General features: G+C 49.0%; 1 protein-coding gene across 1 annotated transcript in view; it reads left to right on the forward strand.

Annotated features, from left to right (window-relative positions):
• The window catches only part of plxnb1b (plexin b1b), an 85,694-nt gene that overhangs the window by 27,186 nt on the left and 34,879 nt on the right, over window positions 1-23,629 (forward strand). Inside the window, exon 3 of the mRNA XM_076268588.1 lies at window positions 22,478-22,585. The gene's annotated coding sequence lies outside the window, so the exon portion shown is untranslated. The remainder of the gene's footprint in view (window positions 1-22,477; window positions 22,586-23,629) is intronic.

The following is a 23,629-nucleotide window of genomic DNA, read 5'->3' on the forward strand; positions in this document are numbered from 1 at the left end:
GAGGGAGAGAGAGATGGAGAGAAAGAGAGAGATGGAGAGAAAGAGAGATGGAGGGGGGTGGAGAGATGGAGAGGGAGAAGACTAGAAAGCAGCGAGAGAGAAAGAAAGAAAAGAAGGTCATTCTCTTCCTCCGGTCTCTTAATGCCTATCCCTCTCTCCACCGGCCATCCAATTGCCCGGACCCACGCTGCGCGTCCTGAATCATAATGGCCGACACAACGTGGAGTGGACTCTGTTTTCTGTGCAGTGAGCAGGCGGGCCGGCGGCTGGGTGCCATCAGTCATTTTTATTTGTGAGCGTTATTAATAATGCCGTATATCCTTCAGGCCGGGCGCCCGGTATGCAGCGGGGATCAGATAAGGGCTGTGGGGGCAGGCGGCTGGAGAGGAGCCGGACGACCCTCTTCTCTCATGTTGAAGCCCAACGTGTGCCGCCCTGATCAAGGACGAGAGTTTTGAGAAAGGCAAAGAGCCGAGCCCTCCTGTATGTCTCTACTCTGTGTGTGTGTGTGTGTGTGTGTGTGTGTGTGTGTGTGTGTGTGTGTGTGTGTGTGTGTGTGTGTGTGTGTGTGTGTGTGTGTGTGTGTGTGTGTGTGTGTGTGTGTGTGTGTGTGTGTGTGTGTGTGTGTGTGTGTGTGTGTGTGTATTTGTTTGGGTGTGGCTGTGGATAGATCTTTGCTTCTCTTGAGGTCTCTGTCAGTCTGTGTCTCTGTGTGGGTGGTTGGGGGGGTATCTGTCTTTGTGTTGTATTATTGTGTGTGTGTGGGCGTGTCCATGACTGGATATATCTGCGCGTCTCGGTGTGTGTGTGCCAGTGTGTCGGTCTTCATTTGCATGCTTGTCGGCGTAACCTGAAGGACAGCAAGGATGAAGGACGTGTGTGTGTGTGTGTGTGTGTGTGTGTGTGTGTGTGTGCGTGTGCGCGCGCATGCTCCTCTCTTTGCTTGTCCAGTGGTGCGTCCATCAGACACCCACATTGTTGGGTGCGGACTGACAACTAGGCGGTGACAATGAGTGCTGTGTTTTAGCTAATGGAGCTGGAAAGGCTTGTTCACTCGCGGCCTCACCCGCTCGCTCACTAGCTAGGCCTCACCCGCACGCTCACTAGCTAGGCCTCACCCGCGCGCTCACTAGCTAGGCCTCACCCGCGCGCTCACTAGCTAGGCCTCTCCTAATAGGGCCTCCTGCAGCAAGTGGGTCACAGCCAGGATTAAGGCTGTTTTGTTAGTCTAATGAGCAGACCTGAAATGCCCGGCCGTGAGTGACGGCATGCGGCTGGTGGGCTGTGTGTGTCTGGGCCGCTTGGGGGTGTTTATTGTTTGTTTGTTCACCCCTGTGTTGGCAGTGCTTCCGATTGCACTGTGTGTGTGTGTGTGTGTGTGTGTGTGTGTGTGTGTGTGTGTGTGTGTGTGTGTGTGTGTGTGTGTGTGTGTGTGTGTGTGTGTGTGTGTGTGTGTGTGTGTGTGTGTGTGTGTGTGTGTGTGTGTGTGTGTGAGAGAGCGAGCCTGCCTTTAATGTGGAGAGGAATTCAGAATCCAGTCCTGAGAGGAACAGTAGGCTGGGAAAGCTGTTGTGTGTGTTTGTTTTTGTTTGTTTTCCTTTGTCTTTGTGTATTGTTTATTGTATAATACTTTTGAGGCCAATGTCTCTTGTTGTAGTGCACCCCCCCTCAGGCGGGTCTGCTGTCAAGATGGTCCAGGGCAGACAGCAGCTTGGGACTGACCCAGACCCCCCCCCCCCCCCCCCCCCCACCCTCCCATGCAAGACTGTGGTTAATGGAATCTTCTCATTGGATATGTGGATCAATTTCAGCCTCCAGGATGGTGTCTCTACCTGCTGTCTCTTCACCTTGCTCTTTCTCTGCATCTTTTCCCCAATCTGAGAGGGGGCAGTTTGAGAATGGGGAATGGTGGGCCTGGTGAGACACAGTGGTGTCGTAAACTGTTAATACACACATGCATCTTATCAATAATGCATGGCTGGGGTCAGGTGTGTGTCTGTGTCTGTGTGTGTGTGTCTGTGTGTGTGTGTGTCTGTGTGTGTGTCTCTGTGTGTGTGTGTCTGTGTGTGTGTGTCTGAGTGTGTCTGAGTGTGTGTGTGTCTGTGTTCATATTTGTGTGTATATCAGTCTCACATGACAGTTCAGTAACCATCCCTAAGGGCATTTGCGCACACACACACACACACACACACACGTCCCATCTCCCTGTCTGTCCCTGGGGGCCTGAATCCTGGATGACAAATTGGGACCTGTCCCCCCTCTCCAGGATGAAGCCTGCGGAGTCTGCCCCAATTAAGGCCCTGTCAGCAGGCTACTGATTAGACCTCCCCTCCCTCCCTCTTTCCTTCCCTCGGTCCCCTCCCTCCATCACTGCAGATTGAGCCACAATTGTGTGTGTGTGTGTGTGTGTGTGTGTGTGTGTGTGTGTGTGTGTGTGTGTGTGTGTGTGTGTGTGTGTGTGTGTGTGTGTGTGTGTGTGTGTGTGTGTGTGTGTGTGTGTGTGTGTGTGTGTGTGTGTGTGTGTGTGTGTGTGTGTGTGTGTGTGTGTGTGTGTGTGTGTGTGTGTGTGTGTGTGTGTGTGTGTGTGTGTGTGTGTGTGTGTGTGTGTGTGTGTGTGTGTGTGTGTGTGTGTGTGAAGAGAGATGAATTGAGAGATGCTTGAGATAGGAGGCCAAATAAATACAAGCAGACAGATAAATAAGATAAGGCAAGATGAATGGCCTGGCCCTTGCATGGAGGTGACACGGACAAAATTGTGGGAATGTGTCACAGTTGGACACCACACACACACGCACAGACACACACACAAACACAATTGTTGTAGGCCAGCACATGACAGAAATAAAATAACCAATTTGTGTGCGGGCTAATGCTATTCTGTTGGCGGCTCTATAGCATCTATTCATTAGTTTTGATCAGTGGGTTGGATGGTGGTGAGGGAGGTTGGGTTGATTAGATTGTTGGGTTTTTGGGTGGTGAGCGAAGTTGGGTTGATTAGATTGTTGGGTTTTTGGGTGGTGAGCGAGGTTGGGTTGATTAGATTGTTGGGTTTTTGGGTGGTGAGGGAGGTTGGGTTGATTAGATTGTTGGGTTTTTGGGTGGTGAGGGAGGTTGGGTTGCTGGAGGTTATGTTGTTTAGGAGCAGGCAGAGATGGAGAGGTGAGGATGGATCCTGGGGGGCTCTCTCTCTCACACACACACACACACACACACACACACACACACACACACACACACACACACACACACACACACACACACACACATACACAGAGAGAAAGAGAGAGACTCGCATTCAGATACAGACTTGAGCCCCCACGTGTGGACCAACACACACTCAGGAAGACTCACAATACCTTAATACACACATGGAGACACTGACCCATGCACACACACACACACACAAAGCATTTCTTAATTTGGTTGTTCAAGCCTCCGTCCCATCCCATCAGACTGCAGTGATTGGGTGAAAAAGGCCTACCTCCTTCCAGAATTCTGTCGCTCCATCGTTCTCTCCCTCCATCCATCCCTCCATCCAGCGGGGGGGGGGGGGGGGGGGGGGCCAGGCCAGGCCAGGCCTACACACTCTTACACTCCCGCGTGGAGTAGAGACGGATGCCGACACTGTTTATTATTTCAGCCAGAGTGATGTTGTTAGTGGGAGACTGTTTGACTGTTTCACTCCAGAGGGGTGTGTGCGTGTGTGTACGTGTGTGTGCGTGTGTGTGTGTGCGCGTGTGTGTGTACGTGTGTGTGTGTGTGTGTGCGCCTGTGCACCCTCACACGTGCACACTCCCAGCCAGAGGAACAGAGACTTTGGGCCTGTGTATTTTGTGTTCTGGTCTCTGTGATTGATGCGGTGTGTATTTTTTGGGAATAACTTGAATTCTTCTGTCAGCACTTTGCTCGTCAGGAGACTCCCTGCCCGCACTGCTCCCTCTTTGTCTAGCACGCTCATTTTGTCTAGCACGCTCATTTTGTCTAGCACGCTCATTTTGTCTAGCACGCTCATTTTGTCTAGTGCGCTCACTCTGCTTTACGACGGGCTCTTCCCCAGTAACTTTTTGTTCGGATTTCATGGCTTTTGCTTGTCAACTTTGTATGCACATGTTTGTGTGAGCATGTGAGTGTTTTTCTATGTCAGAGAGAGAGAGAGAGAGCATGAGAGAGATGGAAAGAGAGAGAGCGAGAGAGTGTATGTGTAGAGCGAGAGAGCGATGGAAAGAGAGAGAGCGAGATAGACAGAAAGTGTGTGTGTGTGTTGAGGAAGAGAGAGAGAGAGATAGACAGAAAGTGTGTGTGTGTAGAAGGAGAGAGAGAGAGACAGCGAGAGAGAGATGGAAAGAGAGAGAGGAAGAGAGACAGAGTGTGTATAGAGAGAGCGAGGGAGAGTGTAGGTGGGGGCATCTGTGGGGGGCATCTGTTGGGATCCATGCAGTATATTGATTAGGAGGGCAGAAGTTTACTGGAGGGACTCATGTGTTGCTCTCAGTAGGGGTCCTGGCAGTACCAGGCACCAGCACTGTGTGTGTGTGTGTGTGTGTGTGTGTGTGTGTGTGTGTGTGTGTGTGTGTGTGTGTGTGTGTGTGTGTGTGTGTGTGTGTGTGTGTGTGTGTGTGTGTGTGTGTGTGTGTGTGTGTGTGTGTGTGTGTGTGTGTGTGTGTGTGTGTGTGTGTGTGTGTGTGTGCGCGCGCTTATTTTTGTGTTTGGGAGAGCGACAGAGGAAAAGGAAAGGGAAAAAAATGCATTTGGGAATTTATTTGAACAGACGCTTAACTCAGCTGGTTGTTACAGCAGTGTGTGTGTGTTCGTTCTCTCACTTGCGAGGCTCATGAAAACCCCCACCCCACCCCCACCATTGCAAACTCTCCCACATCTCATTTGTGCCCAGCGGGGGGTGGCGGGGGAGTTGGACCACAGCCTTTGTGTTTCAAATGAGCCTTGTGTGGATCTGGACAGAAGGGTGGACTTTACCCTTTCTCCCTCTCTCTCTCTCTCTCTCGCTCTCTCTCTCTCCCTCTCTCTCTCTCTCCCTCTCTTCTGGACACTGCTGTTTGTCTTCCTTTCAGGCTTGGCATTGGGGAGACTTCTGATGGAGCCCAGCCTCAAGAGTGACTCATTTATCATCCTCGGACCCCCCTCCCCCCCATATTGGCTCAGCGTGGGTCAGTCCGGTGGTTTGTCTCTCCCTTGGGTGTGTTGGCCCGGTCCATCAGAGCACAGATGGAGGGGGTGGGGTGGGGGGGGGTTGCCCCTATTGCCTCTATTGCCTGAAAAGCATTGGAGCAGATGCACTTTAGGTTATGTGTGTGTGTGTGTGTGTTTGTGTGTGTGTGTGTGTGTGCGCTTCCTCAAGGATTTCCTCCCAATCGGAACTGTAAGATTAAGCCGCGGTAACTGTTTTCGCATTAGCTAACATTAGTTCCCACAGGCTAACTGAGTTGAATTGTTCTGTGTGTGTGTGTGTGTGTCCGTGTGTCCGTGTGTCCGTGCCTCCCTTCTGACCTCTCGTTATGTCTGTGTATTTGTGTGTGTGGGATGGTTTTTGTTATCCACGTTATCGGGGGCCGTCCAGCTGTGTTGTGTGAGAAAGAGCAGTACATCAGGTATGTGTGTGTGTTTGTGTGAGAGAAAAAGCACTACATCAGGTTGAGTTGGGCAGGTTGACCGCTTCATTAATGTCTGTTTACTTTTGCTGACACCAGCGCTCAGGCACAAGGCGAGCCGACCGGAGAGGAGAGCCTGGTCTTTATGTGCACAAGGGCCCTGCAAGGCTGTGGAGCGTCACTGCTGACCATAACGCTGGTGCTGTGGGATTTTTATATATATATATATATATATATATATATATGAAGTATATCTATCTACCTATTATATAATGGGACATTTCCTGTCCGAAAGGTGATCGATGGGTTAACTTGGTCAGACACTCAACGAGAGATGAAATGGCACATTCCTTGACTTTCTGTTTGTTCTACCCTTTTTCTCATCTTCCTCCTCCTCCTCCTCGTCCTTCTGGCCACATCCTTGGAGGAAAGTTAATTAAACTCTGCGGAGTCCCCGCTCCACCAAGGTCAGATAAACCTCTCTCTGGTTATGAGCAGCGGGCAGGCCTGCCTGATGTTGTCTCAGGTCTGGGGTCCTGTGTGTGTGTGTCTGTGTCTGTGTGTGTGTGTGAGGGAGGGAGAAAATCAATATGTGCACATGTATGTGTCTCTGCCTTTATGTGTGATTGCATATGTGTGTGTGTGTGTGTGTGTGTGTGTGCGTGTGTGTGTGTGTGCGTGTGCGCCCATCATCTGTGCTGCCGTGTGTATGCCCCTGGTGTGATATCCGCTGTGCTGGGGCCAGCCGATAGCCTGTGCTGCTCTGGTGCTGATGGATGACGCTGTTGGAGAGGAGGTGTGACATCTCAACATGAAGTGCCAGTGGCTCCAGAAACTTCTCCCATCTAACAAGCCGGCTACACACAGGCCTCTTCCCCCACAATGACAGGAGTGGAGAGGAGAGGGTCCTTTAACGAGACCCTGCGGGAATGACCCCCCCCTCCCCACCCCCTTGCTTCGCTCGCTCGTTTCTGGACAACCCTCTTGGTTTCCCTTGACCCTCGTAAAGTGTGTTTACTTTAGCCCAGGCGTAAGCAAGGTGGGGTTAAGTGGCAAAAGTGTGTTAAAAGTACGAGGCTTGGTGAGAAGTTGGGATGAACTGAACGGAGCTCAGAGAAAGTTAGAGTTGGATTCACCACAGCTCGGCTCAGGCTGTCGTGGACCACAGGGATGTTACAGACAGGTCTGGGATCAGAATCATCACTCATCCGCCATATTCAAGCCCATCAAAGGCTCACAGCGCCATTACAGACAGGCCTGGGATCAGAATCATCACTCATCCGACACATTCAGGCCCATCAAAGGCTCACAGCTGGCTTCTTGTGCCCAATTATGCAGATCTCAGCATGATGAAACATCCACGCCCAGCCTTTAATCAGAAGGGCTTGCAAAACAAAGGCCATGGAAATTGTGTGTGTGTGTGTCTTTGTCTGCAATGCATGTGTTTCACCCACATGTGTCTCTGTGTTGTGTGCCCCGCCACCATAAGTGCACTGCTACAGAAGCACAGCAAGGAGCCCCTGACTTTGCATGGTGAAAGGTGTTAGTTTTACTGCCCACACACACACACACATGATCTTTAAGGGGCCCCATTAATCAGCGGTGGGCTGCCAGACTCTTCCCTTATGTGGCAGGTCCTTCAGCAGTAGGACGGGATGTCTCTGATTGAATGCTCTCATTGTACATGTTCCTGCCCCGGGCGGTCGCCTTGAGAAGGCCACGTCCCGCAGAGAGAGGCAGGGGTGAGTCTGGCGTCCACTCGCTCGCCTAGCAGCGCCGCAGCGCACACCGGGACGCCCCAGACATCAGGACACCGAGGGCTAACAGCAGCTAAATGCATTCAGCAGACTATTTATGAGCGAGGGATGGAGAGGGAGAAACAGAGGGGGAGGGAGGGAGAGAGTGAAATAGAGATGCAGGGAGAGCGATAACAGAAGAGGGACTGTGGGAGGGTAGGAAAGAGAGGGATGGAGAGAGAGAACGAGAGAGGGAGAGATGCAAAATCCTAGAGAAATGTTCAGTTGGAGAGTGCAATGGTATAGGAGTAACCCAATAACAAGCCCACCACCCTTTTCTGTCCACCGGGAAAATAAACAGATGAACACGACGGGTGGAAAAAGAGAGATAAAAAAGAGGCAGACAAACAGGAAAAGAGGAGAGGAGAGATGCGTGTGCCATGCGGTCAGGAGGACCGATGATGAGGGAGTGAAAACAGAATGATTGCTTTGTTTTTTTCCAAATCAGAAAATGGTGTGGAAAATGGAGGTGAAGGCAAACAGTAGATCAGAGGAGCAGATGGATGAGAGGAGGAAGGGGAGGGAGGGAAGGAGGGATGAAAGAGGAGGATGTCTCTGTCTGCCATGGAGGACAAGAGGAGGAGATGTGAGGGGACAGGAGAGAGGGGGGACGCAGACAGGTGGTTTGAAGGACAGAGACACGCCCTTACCACTCACTGGTGAATTGATTGGGTGTTTCCCTTGAAGAGATCAGAGCACCATCCCTAACACACACACACACACACACACACACACACACACACACATTGAATTGTGCACATATACTGACACACATAAACACAAAGACATACGCTGATGCCCCATGATGAGCCTGAAACAAAGATGGAATATGACACCATATGTGTATGTGTGTGTGTGTGTGTGTGTGTGTGTGTGTGTGTGTGTGTGTGTGTGTGTGTGTGTGGAAGGACCAGTGGGACACACGCACACGCACACACACACACACGCACACACATACACACACACACACACACACAAGGAATGAATGACGGGGGAGACAGAGAAGACAGGTGGTGTGCAGATACTGAACCACACCTGCTCATTAGATACCCCTCATTAAAAGCTTACCAACTGCCCTGTGAACACACACACACACACACACACACACACACAGAGTCACTCAAGATGCACAGATGTGCAGATTATAGTAAACATCTTGCACAAGATCATCATAACTGGGTTGCATGGGTTATTTAGTAAAGGGGGGTGAGTGAGGTCTGTAATTATATGGCATTTATCTTCTTATTTAGACAGGTGTGTCTCATTTTCTTCTGATTTTCAGAGTGTATATTTTTCCATTACATATTGACACTTCAAATCAGAATGTGTTTTGATTTTTTTTGTTATTATGTCTTTTTGACTTCTGTTTTCAGTTATTTTTATCTTTCAACATCAAAACACTCAGTGCTGCTGTTCTGTGCTGTTCCAAACCTGCTCTGCAAAACCGTATGAAATGAAATCCATGTCTACCGTTTGATTTTCTGTTTTTACCATTTTCCTTCTTTCATAGATTGGATTAGTGGTGGGTTGGTGATTTGAGATTACCCGCTGGCCCACCCACTAATTTTTTCAGCACGCGCGCACACAAACACACGTCACACATATCTGTATCTCGCATACATGATCAGTCATACTCCCTTTCTCACGCACTCAAACACAGTCCCTCTCTCAGATCTTGCAAAAGTGCACTTTTAGCATGCGGCTCCTGCAGTGAACATGATTTGGCTGATAAGCAGTGAACTTTGACCTTCTAGAACATTCCCAGCATAGGTGCCCAGATGACTCGGATACCCGTGTGGGGATGCTCCTGAGTGTGCCCAGAGATACTTTATCTCTCCTCTTGTTTACCCTTCATTCCTCCTCCTCCTCCTCCTCCTCCTCATCTCAGTGTTCTCCTCCTCTCCCTCCTGTCACCGTGACATACAGCCGGCTTTGCCCTGCCACTCTCTCCTCACGCGTGATTGGGCTAGCAACAGAGCAGAATATGCGTGATTGGGCAGAATACTTTCCATAACCTCCACAGGCCCACAGTGCATTGCCTCTAGTGTGGGCTCCTCAGGCTCAGTGATAAAGGGGCCTCCATGTTTCCCTGAGATTTACATCTTTGTTTCTTTGTGTGTGTGTGTGTGTGTGTGTGTGTGTGTGTGTGTGTGTGTGTGTGTGTGTGTGTGTGTGTGTGTGTGTGTGTGTGTGTGTGTGTGTGTGTGTGTGTGTGTGTGTGTGTGTGTGTGTGTGTGTGTGTGTGTGTGTGTGTGTGTGTGTGTGTGTGTGTGTGTGTGTGTGTGTGTGTGTGTGTGCGCGCGCATATACAGATATGTGTGTGTGTGCATACATATGTGTGTTGAGGTGTATGTGTGTCTCCTCAACCTGGCCATGTCACATGCTTAGCAGTCTGGGGATTCCCAGCGCTACTTTGCGATGTCTTTAAGACACACACATACTTTTAGCATGGCCACGTTAGGAAACGTCTGTGTGTGTGCTTCATTACACAAAGGCATTCAGACACTTTCTTGAGCTCAGTGCTTCTGCAGTAAAGCTGCTGCCATGGCGGCTCCATGTTTGGGAAGGCCCTGGACCTCGCTGGCCTCCTGCTTGGACATCCATCTCGCTGGCCATGCATGACCTGCTGAGCGCTTGTTTTGGCCGAGGTGACTTTATTTGGCAGAAGACTGGCAAGGGATCTATCTGTGTTTGTGTGTGCAAAAATGTGACACATGCCCGAGGGAGAGGACACACACACACACACACACACACACACACACGCACACACACACACACACACACACACACACACACACACTCTATGCTATTGGGAGCAGGGTTCTGGGTGCTGAAGGGATCCCAGGGGAGAGTGACCGTGTGTGTGTGTGTGTGTGTACATATGTGAGAGTAAGGAGACGGGTTTACCAGGGTCTCTCCAGCCAGTGTGGCTTCAGGAATGCCGGACATTTCACAGCCACCAGAGAAGAGTGCCCGTGGGCCAGATAAATAGAAATGTGTGAAGACCAACATTTATCTTGTGCCAGCATGAAATGCTCCTCTCTTTCTCTCACTCACTCACTCTCTCTCTCTCTCTCTCTCTCTCTCTCTCTCTCTCTCTCTCTCTCTCTCTCTCTCTCTCTCTCTCTCACAGAAAAAGACAAACATGGGCATAAAGAAAACTTGCAGATAGAGAGGAAAAGGAGGAGAGAGAGATGGGGGGGGGGCATTTTCTAAATCTTTGTTTTGTGTCAGTCAAGGGTGCCTTTATGAGTTGCTCTAATCAAGGGCACGGTCCTACTCCGCGGCCTGTAAATGGAATGGGAGAATTTGCAGTAAAAGTGTGTGTGTGTGTGTGCATAGTAGCGTGTTAACTTCACAAGGCTGTGTGTTACTCTTGTTAACTCTGAGAGGTGAACCAGCCTGGTCTAGAGGCCCTGTGGAACACATTGTTAAAGGAGCGCACGTTACATACACACACACACGCACACACACACACAGGAAGAGAAAGATAGACACACACACACATTCTCTCTCTCAGGGAGTAGCAGAGAGTCATGTACCGTTGAGGTCTTGTGCTTGACATATTATGCAATTTAAAATAAACACACACATACACACACACATATGTATTCATGCACGCCCACCAGACATTACACCAGAGAGACCAGAGATTACATCAACACTCACTCATGGGATATACTTGCATACATGCACAGCATAGAATATGGCTACACCCTAAAGAACACACACACACACACACACACACACACACACACACACAGAAGCTTTTTATAAATGCATGTTGCTTGGCACATAATCATTTGGAAAGGCAGACGGTGGTCACACTAACATTTATCCTGCTGTCTGGCCGCGTTGCTGGGGTCGGAGAGCGCTGCAGTGTTTGTCCACACAGAGAGCTTATTGTCCCTCAAAGCCCAGGCCACAACTCAGAGTTTGACCGCTGGAGCCAAAGGCGATGGCAGTCCAATTATAGTCCCACCTTAAACTCACCCACCACTCACTAACACACACACTCTCTCACACACACACTCACTCTCTCTCTCTCTCTCTCTCTCTCTCTCTCTCTCTCTGTCTCTTTGTTTATCTCTAACTCTCTCTGCACCTGGCCCTAAAGATAGACCTACTCTTCTCCTTCAATTGTTACTCCTGTTTTAAATTGGCAATGGCATCTATCTAACCCCCATATCTCTCCTATACAGTCTTTCTCTTTCTTTCTTTTTCTTTCTCTCTCCCTCTCACTCTCTCTTTTCCTCCTTGTCTCTCTCTCTCCAAATTTGTACATGTCCTGGATAGGATGACATGTCCTTCCAACATAGTGAACTCATGACACACATCATAAAAATGACCATTCTTCCCCCTAGTCTCTCGGCCGGCAGAAATCAATTTGGCATGAAGCGAGGGGTCATTGCTGCGCTACTGCCCTGGATGCCCGTCCGGCGCTACCCTCAGCAAACTGCAGGAATGCCAGTCAGTCACGTTCATCAATGGGCACCATTCAGACCGCTTCACGTTGCTATGCCATTTTTTCCCCCCCTTCGTCTTTTGTGAATGGCAACAAGCCGGGCTGCGCCGTTTGATTGGTCGGCCGAAGTGCCGGTGGAATGTGGCATTGGAGCCGGCTTAAGGAGGGGAAAACCTCTGCTGGATCATGCTTAGCAGGCCAGCGAGGGCTGTGAGCTGTGCTGTGGGAGCCAGGCTTGGGTGTGGGGGTGTGCAGTGGGCGCCGGTCGGCTGTCGGCTGTCAGTAATCCTGCGCTGCTCACAGTGAGGCAATACTCTTAATGCTGGGGAACCGGCAGAGCTCACTTCCTGTTATTCCCTTTTTTACTCTTAGTCTGTCTTATATTCTCTTTCTTTCTTTCTTTCTTTCTTTCTTTCTTTCTTTCTTTCTCTTTCTTTCTTTTTTTCTTTCTTTCTTTCTCTCTCTCTCTCTCTCTCTCTCTCTCTCTCTCTCTCTCTCTCTCTCTCTCTCTCTCTCTCTCTCTCTCTCTCTCTCTCTCTCTCTGCCATCTTCATCCGTCAGTTCTGCCCCCCCTTCACTGTTGCTGCTGTCTGCTCACATCGGAAGTGAAACTAGACACCAGCAAGCAATGAATGAGTGTGACACACACCGGATCCTTTCTCTCCCTGTATGTGTGTGCGTGTGTGTGTGTGCGTATAATAGAGTGTGCATACCTTTACTACAGAGCACAATGACAGGGGTGTTTGTGTGTGTTGGGGTGTGTGTGTGTGTGTGTGTGTGTGTGTGTGTGTAAGTGAGAGTGAGAGAGAGAGAGAGCGATAGAGTAGGAGAGAGAGTATGCGTGCTAGGCCTGGCTGGCTCAAGGTTAGTGATCTTGAGTAGGTGTTGATAGATTGATTACCGGTATTTACCAGTCAAACTCGACATTGTCAGTTACAGCTACCGCAGGTTAGCTTCCAAATGGCCAGTCGTCAGCAAAAATCCAGTGAAGTGTGTCCAGTGCGGAGAAACGTTAGAGCGTTGGACTGCAGTGCACGGGGAATACTCACACTCTGCCATGTGGATCAACTCCGCTCCCCCTCAACAGGAACGCAAATGTTTTCCCTGCTAATTTTAGACACTGACTCGCTCCATAACAAACATGTATTTTTGATTAGACGGAATGATAAATCAGGGTAAGCCTGCATAATGAGTGTGTGTGTGTGTGTGTGTGTGTGTGTGTGTGTGTGTGTGTGTGTGCGCGCGCATGTGTGAGTTCATTGCCATAATTGCTGAAATTAGTCTGTATTTTGGACAGGCAAAGAGTTGTATGCTACTGCACATCTGAGTAACATGAAGCATAACTAGGTTAGGCCTGTGTGTGTGTGTGTGTCTCAGGACGGTAGGTGAGATCTGAATAAGATTTACAGCCCTATTCAGCAGTCACTACAGGCTACGTGAAGGAGGATTGGGGGACAAAGCATTGTTTGTCTTCTCTGTTTCCTTGTATGGGTGTGTGTGTGTGTGGGTTTGTGTGTGTATGTCTGTGTGTGTTGGCTGGGTGTCTTTCATCATGGATCCATTTGAGAACTCTTTTCAAGAAACATGAAAGCGATTCCCTTTGAATTAGAATTCAGGAGATTTAATTTATTCACAGAAACACCATCATGAATAAACATGTTTCTTCTCTCTGCCAAAGACTGAACTAAAAACGTTCTCTCTCTACGCCCTTCTGTGTGTGTGTGTGTGTATGTATGTGTGTGTGTGCGTGTGTATGTGTCTGCAATCTGATTCTGAATATACGTTGCTTGTAGAAGAGCTTATTTCAATGACGGCAAGATGGGTGAAAGGGCAGTATTAAGTCGTGTATTATCTGGAACAACACACACTTCTCTTTATGTCATGGATGCGATCGGCCTCTCATAACGAGTAGGCCCTGTGCTCTACGTGCACTTCTGGCAGGCCCCTGTGCAGTGTGTACCAGCCATAGCTGGCTGTGGCGTGTTGCTGTGGGCTGTTGTTGTTGCTCCAGAAGAGTCCGGCTCATATTTTCCACTTCTGTCCTGCCTGCCTGCTGTGTCAGTGAAGGTTACACATTCTTTCCCATAATGTGCACATATTTTTTCAGTCCCATAATCGGCATGTGAACAACACAGCCTATAATTTCAGCTGAAGTTGAAGTTCATGGCGCGTGCATGCGCGCGCACACACACACACACACACACACACACACACACACACACACACACACACACACACACACACACACACACACACACATACACACATATGCACACTCATTTAGAGATGATGTTTAGTGCACAATTACTTTAAGCTGTTTTTTTTAAATATAATTTCATGTTGTATCCTCTCTGGTCTTGTCATTCCAAGCAGATGACTGAAACGGATGCTGCAACAGAACCTCCACACATACGTATATACATGACCCTGTCTCTCACTATGGTCCCCAAGCCCCACCACAAGTCTCTCTTTAGTCAGGGGCAAACTCTGTACACCACCATGTACTGGTGGTGCCTCTACCCAGGACTATTACTTTCTGAAGCTCAAACTTCCCACCTCTACAATCAAAGCACACTCTAGTCAGATTGCATAGAAAACAGGCTGACCTCATGAGTCAGGGTCCTTATCTAGCCCACAGGCTGTGTGTGTGTGTGTGTGTGTGTGTGAGGGAGGGGAGGGGGGGGGGGGGGCAAAGATACTAGCCGTTAGTCAGAGCTTTGACTGATTCAGGTGGTTGGCAAAACCGTATGAGACCGCACCCTAAAACGACCCTTCAGTCATAAACACAGATACAGCTATCGGCACGTTAGCCATTGCAATGGCCTGTGCTTCCTGTTTTTTCCTGGACACCAGGTTGACTCTGCATTACCTACTGCTGGACAATACCTGCTGTGAGCCGGAATGTCACAACGAGGCATGTAATCAAGGTGTTCCGCACGTCTGGTCCCCGTGGCAGAAACATGTCTCCTTTCGGCCACATGGTCTCCTCAGGTTGCAACAGTAACACAGATGGTGTTGTGGAGGAGGGGAAAGTGAAGGCTACTTTTGAAACGTCTGTGAGAGCCCTCCTTGGCCTTAACGCCCTACTGACATGGCCAAGAAGACCTCCACAGCGATGGGCGCCGTTGGCGCAGGGAAGGCAGGAAGTGAGGCGGTGTGAGCTAATCATCTACAAGAGAGCATGTGTTGGAGCTCTGGAGCGGGACACCTGATACTGTGTAACAGATGAAGCGCTTGTCCCTTCGCTAAAGTTGAACTTTGTCTGATTGTCAAGCAGCAGTTCATGAGCGTTTCGCTTCAGACGGTGTGGTCACCGTGTGGACACATGTACTTCATAACGGTTTACTTAACTTTTATGGATTTAAATCTTGACTGTTCTTCCTATCTTTACTGTGATTGACCTTTAGTAGAAGTCCCTTAGCATGTGTTTTTTCTCTATTTCCTAATGCCTATACCATTCAATGACCATTGTTAGCCCTATTCGATCTCATGAAACACTGCCCCCTACTGGGGCTGAACTCAGCAATACCTCAACAGGAACAAGAGAGAGCAAGTTGAAGCCCGATGTGTTGCTGTCAGAGAGGTCAGGCAGTAATTTGTGTCTGTTGCCTGGGTCATTGTGATGAACTGATGGTAAATGTCCCCTCAGCATGTGGAGAGCATGAATATGTGTGGGTGGGGTTTACACAGAAGTGACTGTCTCCTGTTATCTGGGATCTGCCGTACCCAGCGTCTGAAGGAAGCCTCTGTTCTCTCACTGTCCCCTTGCAGTAGGAAATGAATACCACCTTAATCTGTCTATTGTATGCCGTTATTTGTGTTTTACCTTCTCAGATTTAGTTACTCATACACACACACACACACACACACACACACACACACACACACACACACACACACACACACACACACACACACACACACACACACACACACACAACCTACACTACCTCAGACATAACCTGAAGTATCCCAGGAGTAACTGTGTACGATGCCCACCCAAGACGTCTGAGTGTTTGAACAAGGCTTTGCGCTCCTCTTGTAATTACACATTTGGTTTCTACACCCCCCCCCACACACACACACACACACACATACACACATTCACATACTCCTGGCCGTGGTCCAGTTGTGGAGCTGTGGGGGAGGTCAGTGCGCCTTTAACGGCTCTGGTTCTCTTTCATCTGACCAAACCCAGCAAATACACAGGTGGACCACAGTCTCCTAATGACAGGGCTGGTGGACTTTGATGGCCAACCCACATCACCCCCCACCCTCACACCATCGCCGTCTCCCTCACTCCCAGGGTTTATTTATGGGATGTTTGATTTCCAGTCTGCTACACTGCTGCGGACACTTGCTTGCGGCCGGTCGGTCAGCCTGAACTCAGCCAGTGTTTGGGGGATCCACCCGGCATTGTGTGTGAGGTCGACCGCCTGAGCTGGGAGAGGAGCCAGCCCAAAGCTCTGCCCACGGCTGGCATGGCCATCAGACACGAACAGACTTGTGGGTGAGCTACAGAACACAAGGGCAGCAACATCACATCAAACGTCACTGTGTTACTGTCAGACCAATGAAATGATCCTCAGAACTCTCAAAACTGATCCAAGACCCCATAGAGTCTGTTGTGTTTGTTATCCCATTGGTATCTAGTGAAAACAAAAGCTGACAGGCAGAATGACTTTGGGGGGGACAGATGGGCAGTGAATGGGCCTCTCTTTCCAGCCTAGCTGGACGGTGTGTGTGAGTGTGGAGGTGTCCGTAAATAAGCCCTATGGGGAACTGGCATGTCAGCCAGCGGAAGCAGAGTGTGTTTGCCCAGGCTCCTGAACCACTCGTCCTCTATAGTCGCTCGTGCTGTCCTGTCCATTAAGCAGGCTAGAATAGGGGGGTCCTTTTTGCATGCGGATTCTGTAGAAAGCTGATACTTGTCTCTAGGAGCCGAGAGAGAGAGAGAACTGTGTATTCAGAGACGGCTGCTGCTCATCCAACTCGAAAGTTTAATGGTCCTGGGAACTTCCTCTCCCTGTGTGGGGCCGCTTCAGTGAAGATGGAAGCTGCCCTGGACACAGAGAATGTGAAAAAAAGGAGGAAAACTTCCCCAAAGAGGGTGTGTGTGTGTGTGTGTGTGTGTGTGTGTGTGTGTGTGTGTGTGTGTGTGTGTGTGTGTTCTGTGGGCCTTACAGAGAGAGAGAGAGAGAGAGAAAGAAAAGAAAAGAGAAAGTTTTTCTTTTTTTTGCCAACCACATATTTACTTAAGCTTTTTTACGCTCTGAGAACTTTCTAGAACAGTGTGCGTCGGCGATAATCCCCATCTTTGGTTTTCCTTCTCACTCCTCCGGGTTCATGAGCCATGGAGGAATGTTGGGGTTTTTCCTCAGAGCCCTGGGCATTGGAACAAGAGACTATAAATAGCCTCTCCTCCACACTGAGAAAGGGACAAGGACACAGATGGACAGATGGATGGACAGAAAGGAGGGAAGGGGGGGTGGACAGACAGACGGAGACTGGGATAGGAAGACCAGAAGACTACAAGATGGTTCAAGAGCAGCAGGCACTCAAACGGGCACAGATAAGGTCTTGCGCCAGAGAGCCACGCAGTAGCACTTATCAGAGCACACACACACACACACACACACACACACACACACACACACAGAGAGAGACCACAAGAGACTCCCTGGCCCCAGTTTGACGAAGGCATGCATCATGTGTGACAAGTCCAGCCCTCATGCAGTTGAAAACCTTCAGTGAGGCCGGCATCATCCCCTTCCTTTAGGCTGTCAAAACCTCTCTGCACGTTTTCATTACACACACACACACACACACACACACACACACACACACACACACACACACACACAAACTCAGCACATGTAGGCTTGCACTGCAGCCATAATAAACATGGGGTGGACTTCTTCCAGAGAGCCCCCTGGGTCAAGGGAGGTTCTTCTAGAAAGTTACTTTTCCCTAAAGCACTAGCAGCTAGCACTGGAGCTTTTAAAAGCCCCGATACCCCCCTCCCCCCACCCCCACCCCCCCCACACACACACACACACTGATACGTGAGTGCATCGCCTCCCTCCATCCCTGCACAGGCCCTGCCCCAGCGGTGCTGATACTGACTGCTGAGTGAACTTTGAATGGTTTCAGTTTTGCAGTGTCGAGTGGTGTGTTATGAGGAGAATACGGATGAGTAGCAGTTGATTTCCTGCGGCGCAGCAGAGAGTTTGGAACATGGCAGGCGCCTGCCAGAGGGACACGCTCTTAGCCACTCACTGATGGGCTTTAACGGGACGCCTTCATCACTGACCGGACAAGATTAGTGTTAATACGGAAAATCTGTGACTCGTGTGTGTGTGTGTGTGTGTGTGTGTGTGTGTGTACAAGAGATTGTGTGTGTGTGTACAAGATAGATGGAGACTGTGTGTGTGTGTGAGAGAGAGATTGAGTGAGTGCAAGAGAGATGGAAACTGTGTGTGTGTGTTTGTGTAAGTGAGGGGGAGGAGAGAGAAGCGGAAACGTTTTTTGTGTGGAAAAAAGTCACACAGAAGTCAGAAAGCATGATTTAGGAATTGAGTGTAAAAAGCCTTATTCTAATCCAGGTACACTCGTGTGCCTATGTGTGTGCATGAGCGGTAGTGGTACGGTGGTAGTGTTTGGGCTCTGTGTGTTTGTGTGTGTGCGTGTGCATAAGTGGTAGTGTGCACCTGTTTGGGCTGGGTGCTTGTGTGTGTGTGTGTGTGCGCGCATAAGTGGTAGTGTGCACCTCTTTGGGTTGGGTGCTTGTGTGCGTGTGTCCTAAATGCATTGCTAATGGCAAACCGCCCCTTTGTCATTATTTCCCTTCCCCTGTGCTGAATGGATGGGGGCGTACAATGGGCCAGGAGCAAAGCATTATGGGTACTTTCTGTAATTAGTGACCTCCCCTCACCCTGCGGTTTTGGCTTATTATCACTGGTCACATTCCATCCGTGCTTAGGTGCACTGAGGCTTACAATCACTAGTTGCACTGTCTGTCTGTTTCTTTCTCTCTCTCTCTCTCTCTCTCTCTCTCTCTCTCTCTCTCTCTCTCTCTCTCTCTCTCTCTCTCTTTCTTTGTTTCTTTCTGTCTGTCTGTCTTTCTTTCTCTCTCTCTTACACACTCTCTCTCTTTAAATCTGTCTGTCTGTCAACACTTCCTGTTGTCAGCGCATGTTTGGACACACGTCATGAGAGCAGTAATGAGCAGGCCCAAGGTTTCGTGCGGTCGTCGTGTGTTTCAGTAGAGAGGTCATCCTCTGGTCTAGACAAGGGCAGGCTGGAATTAAGGCCCCCTCCATTGTCTGCTCAAATTACCACTGAAAACTATTTACCAGTCACCTTGACCTTGCCAGTGATGGTGAAATCACTCATTAACCAAGTGGACTTTAAAAAATAAAAAACACACTGCCTTCACAAGTTTGTAAAAGTCTGTATATAGCCCTCCTCCTGGCTGCCTTCACTCATTCGTTTTCATTAACATTATTATTTTTGGCCTAAATAGTCCAGTTACATAGTCTGTTTTTGGTTTTGGATTTTGTGAAATACATTTCTAAATAAATGCGACTTATAGTCCAGTGCGACTTTATATATGGTTTTTTCCTGTTCATGACGCATTTTTTGACTGATGCGACTTATAGTCCGGAAAATACGGTATATAGCCTAAAATCCCATTCTGTGTTTTCAGCCCCAGAACATGATAGTACTGTGCTAGTGAGGAATGAGATATTTCTGCTGAGTTATACGGAGGAGTCTGTGGTCTTGGCCAGGCGTTGAGGACAAATCCCAGATCAGACATCCCCTCCCTGGTGTCTCCACTGTCCTCTCCTAATTAAAGTTCGGATGGCAGTGAAGCCTCCCACGGATCCCGTGGGTGCGCGCATCGCTCTTGTTTGGTAGAGACGTCTCTTCAGACGCGTTTATACAGACCGACCTGATGAACTTACCTTTGTCTGCAGCACTGGTGGACCGTTGGTTCGACTGGGGATTTGCCTTCCTCTGAGCCTATTGTGTCTGGTCAAGGAGAAACTTTCTAACTCACTCCACTTTACTTGCACTCGCTGGTGAAAAAAAAACAAAAACATTAAAAACACATTAAGCAATTAGAGCTGCGCAATGCCACCCCACTCCACCCAACCTCATCCCAGTATCTCTGCTTGATAACGTGTAACCTACTCCGATGAGCTTCCCCTTGAAAACGGAGATTGGAGGAAGAAAAGAAACGTCGGAATTAAATAACAATCCCATTTTCTCTCCGCGGCTCTCTCCATCAGTCGTGCGCCAAGCCTGGCGTCCTGTCTGAGTGAGAAGGATGATTGGATTATGGCGGCAGGGATCGGAAATTGTTCTCAAATCAAACCCGGTGATGAGAGTGGGGATACACGCAGTGTTTTTGTGTAAACACACAGTGCTATGTTTCACATTTAAGAATATATTTAGCTATTGACCAGAGAGGCTGGGAGCCTTTGAACGTGATATTGTTTGTTGGCATGTCTGTCGCTGGGTGTGTGGGTGGGAGAGGAGGGGGGGAGGTTGTGGTTTGTGAGCCTTCAGTTCAACTCTGTTTTTCCTCTCTCAGACATCCAAAGTGACAGCCACATGGACCGGCTGCCAAATCTCTGTGCGACCGTTGTCGGAATTGTGCATGACCCGCAGAAAAGGTTGCCCGTAGCCTCAGGGAGGCCTCTAAGAACACTGAAGGGGCCTGCATGTGGGTTCTGTTTTCCAGAACATTCTTTGGAGTGACGAGCCTGCAATTCCATCAGGTGCAAGGCTCCATCTCCCTGCGTCTATCTTTATCTCAATGTTCCTGCCGCTTATCTCCTCGTCTGTTGTACTGCTACTGCTTTATCAGCCTCTAAATCCGCACATTCTTTTGCTCTTTGTAGTACACAAAGTCCCCGAAATCTATGTTTCTACTCAGCAAGCTCTCATGGTGAAAACCATGACATGTGTTCTCAAAACGATACAAAAAAAAAGTTTCATTTGAAATGAACTTGATGGTGATTGTGTGATGAACAACTTTTCTTTCTCTCTCAAGCTATGTGAGTTTTAAAAGATGGTAACTAGTGACTCCTGAGCCTCCTTTTCTCCTCCTTTTCTCTCCCAAGTGAGGAGAATCTCTGTGGAGGCAGGCTTCACTTCCCCTGAAACGGCCATTAATCACAGTCCCTGACAATCAGTGGAGCCCAACAGGGCCATTACGCGCTAAGAATACGCCACTCAGGCCCTGTCAGAAGACCAACAAAAACATGTCTCAGGAAGCAATAGGTTAAGGGTGAGATTTTTGATAAGGTCGTTATGATAACGGCAGCGGCTAGTAATCAGTTAATCAGTAATCAGTTTAGACTGTCTGCGTACTCTGTGTGTGTGTGTGTGTGTGTGTGTGTGTGTGTGTGTGTGCGCTCAAGAGTTTCCTTGCCTTGGCTGTGTGAGAATGTTTGGCGTCATGCCATCCCCTGCCCCCATTCTGCTAGATCCAGATAAACACTGCCTCGCATACAAAAGGAGGACTCACAGTGCCCGCTTTGCACACACTCAGAGACACACACACACACACACACACACACACACAGGCACAGGCACACACATACAGAGAGAGAAATGGCCTCCGTTCCTTTATGTGGTGAGAGAGGGCAGAAGTTTGTCTAAGTCACACACACACACACACACACACACACACACACACACACACACACACACACACACACACATTTATATACACAGAGCGAGCGAGCGGGCGAGCAAAAGAGATGTTCTTAGTTCCTTGATGTGGTGAGTGGGCAGAAGTTTGTGTGTGCACCCAATTTTACACACACACACACACACACACTCACACACCCATACCCCTTTACAGAGCAGCAGCATTTAGCCCTGTGTGGTTTGTCAGAACATTTCAGAATTAATCCCACTTCCGTTCCTGTGAGTCATTGGACTGGGGGGAGGGAGGGAGGGAGGGAGGGGGAGAGATGGGGGGAGAGAGAGAGAGAGAGAGAGAGAGAGAGAGAGAATTTTGTTTCATGGCATTGGCACTGCTGTCCTTCTGTGTGTTCTATATGCACAAGTGTGTTCACAACTGTGTGTGTGTTTGAGTGAGAAACTGAACCGCCACTCGACCCGGCCCATGAATAGCGGCTTCCCAGCTCTCTCCTTTGAGCCAGTCTGAACAGAGCTGTGGTGTGGTGTGAATGGAATTCTCTTCGCTGCCACTGAATGTGTGAATGGGCCCACCTAACATGATTATAAATGACACACACACAGACACACACAGACTTACTCGCCGCCCACCTACACACACACACATGGCCTGCTGTAGTGCCACAACCACAGGCAGTTATAATGAATGTACATATCTCTCTATTTTCCTCTTTCAATCTTTCTCTGTGTGTGTGCGTGTGTGTGTGTGTGTGTGTGTTGATGATTTATCATACTGAGGTTAGTCATGTTTCATTGGGTGTGTGTGTGTGTGAGTGTGTGTGTGAGAAGTGTTTGTTTGTTTGTTTTTTGATGAATGATGAGTGATCATAACACACTGAGGATCCTGCTGTAATTTGTACTGAGGTCTGTGGCCTGCTCTGTTTGCCCTGTAGGTGGAGTTCATAGGAATGAGAGAGTGACTCCTCACCCAGTCCAGTCGTCCGGCACACAGAAGGGAGCAGAGGTGACATGCCTCTTTGACGGCAAGTTGGAAACAAATGGTAAGGTGTGGTGTGTGATGTGGTGTGTGATGTGGTGTGTGATGTGATGTGGTGTGATGTGATGTTGTGTGATGTGGTGTGGCGTGGCGTAGTGTGTGATGTGGTGTGATCTGGTGTGGAGTGTGGTGTGGGGGGCTGGGGGGGGGGGGGGGGCTGCTGCAGGCAACACTTTAGAGCTCTCACCAAGGGATTACTTTAGTTCTTCACCCATTAGTAGTTGTCCACCTCACTCGCAGTCTCGCAGGCACGCACGCACGCACGCACGCACCAACACTGCATTCTCAGGGTTGATGGAATATTGAGCAGGCTTTAGTTGGGGGAAAGTGGAACATGTTCACACATTGAGTTAGGTATAGCTTTATAACTGCAGTTTTTAATGTGTGTGTGTGTGTGGCCCCACGGTAGAAAATAAATTCAATCTCTGTTGTTCACTGTGAATAGCTTTTGTGTGTGCAGCACCTGTGTGCATAATGATTTGGATATGTACAGCTGCATGTGGGCATGAAGGTCAATCCAGTTTAAATCACAGTCATCTATTTCCTATTACATATGTCCAATGATGCAATTAATTAAACTTCTAATGTCTGGTCTCGCCCAATCAATTTATGATTGAAATATGCACAATGTTACCTCCTTTTAAATGTATGCACCTTGAGTCAGAAAGTTTGATTCCGTCTGTTGAACTGGCTGGCTGCCAAAAGAGTAGTCCTGAGGGAGTAGTAAATAGCAAGATCTGACAGCTGTATTGCCTCAGTTGGGAAACTGAAGGTTACCAAATGTGCGCCTGTGTTTTTGGACACTTACAATCTCTGTCTGTGTGTGTGTGTGTGTGTGTGTGTGTGTGTGTGTGTGTGTGCGTGCATGCGTGTGCAAAGAGTAATAACTGGTTGGCATCTTGGGATGATCTAAAAAATATGCCATGTTTAATAATGAGGACTGCCCTTATCTCTCTCTCTCTCTCTCTCTCTCTCTCTCTCTCTCTCTCTCTCTCTCTCTCTCTCTCTCTCTCTCTCTCTCTCTCTCTCTCTCTCTCTCTCTCTCTCT

Source organism: Alosa pseudoharengus, unplaced genomic scaffold (assembly GCF_046254945.1).
Source record: "Alosa pseudoharengus isolate Yale_2024_CS ecotype anadromous, Long Island Sound unplaced genomic scaffold, YU_APseudo_1.1 YU_APseudo_1.1_scf_5, whole genome shotgun sequence".
In the NCBI taxonomy this organism is placed as follows: domain Eukaryota; kingdom Metazoa; phylum Chordata; class Actinopteri; order Clupeiformes; family Clupeidae; genus Alosa; species Alosa pseudoharengus.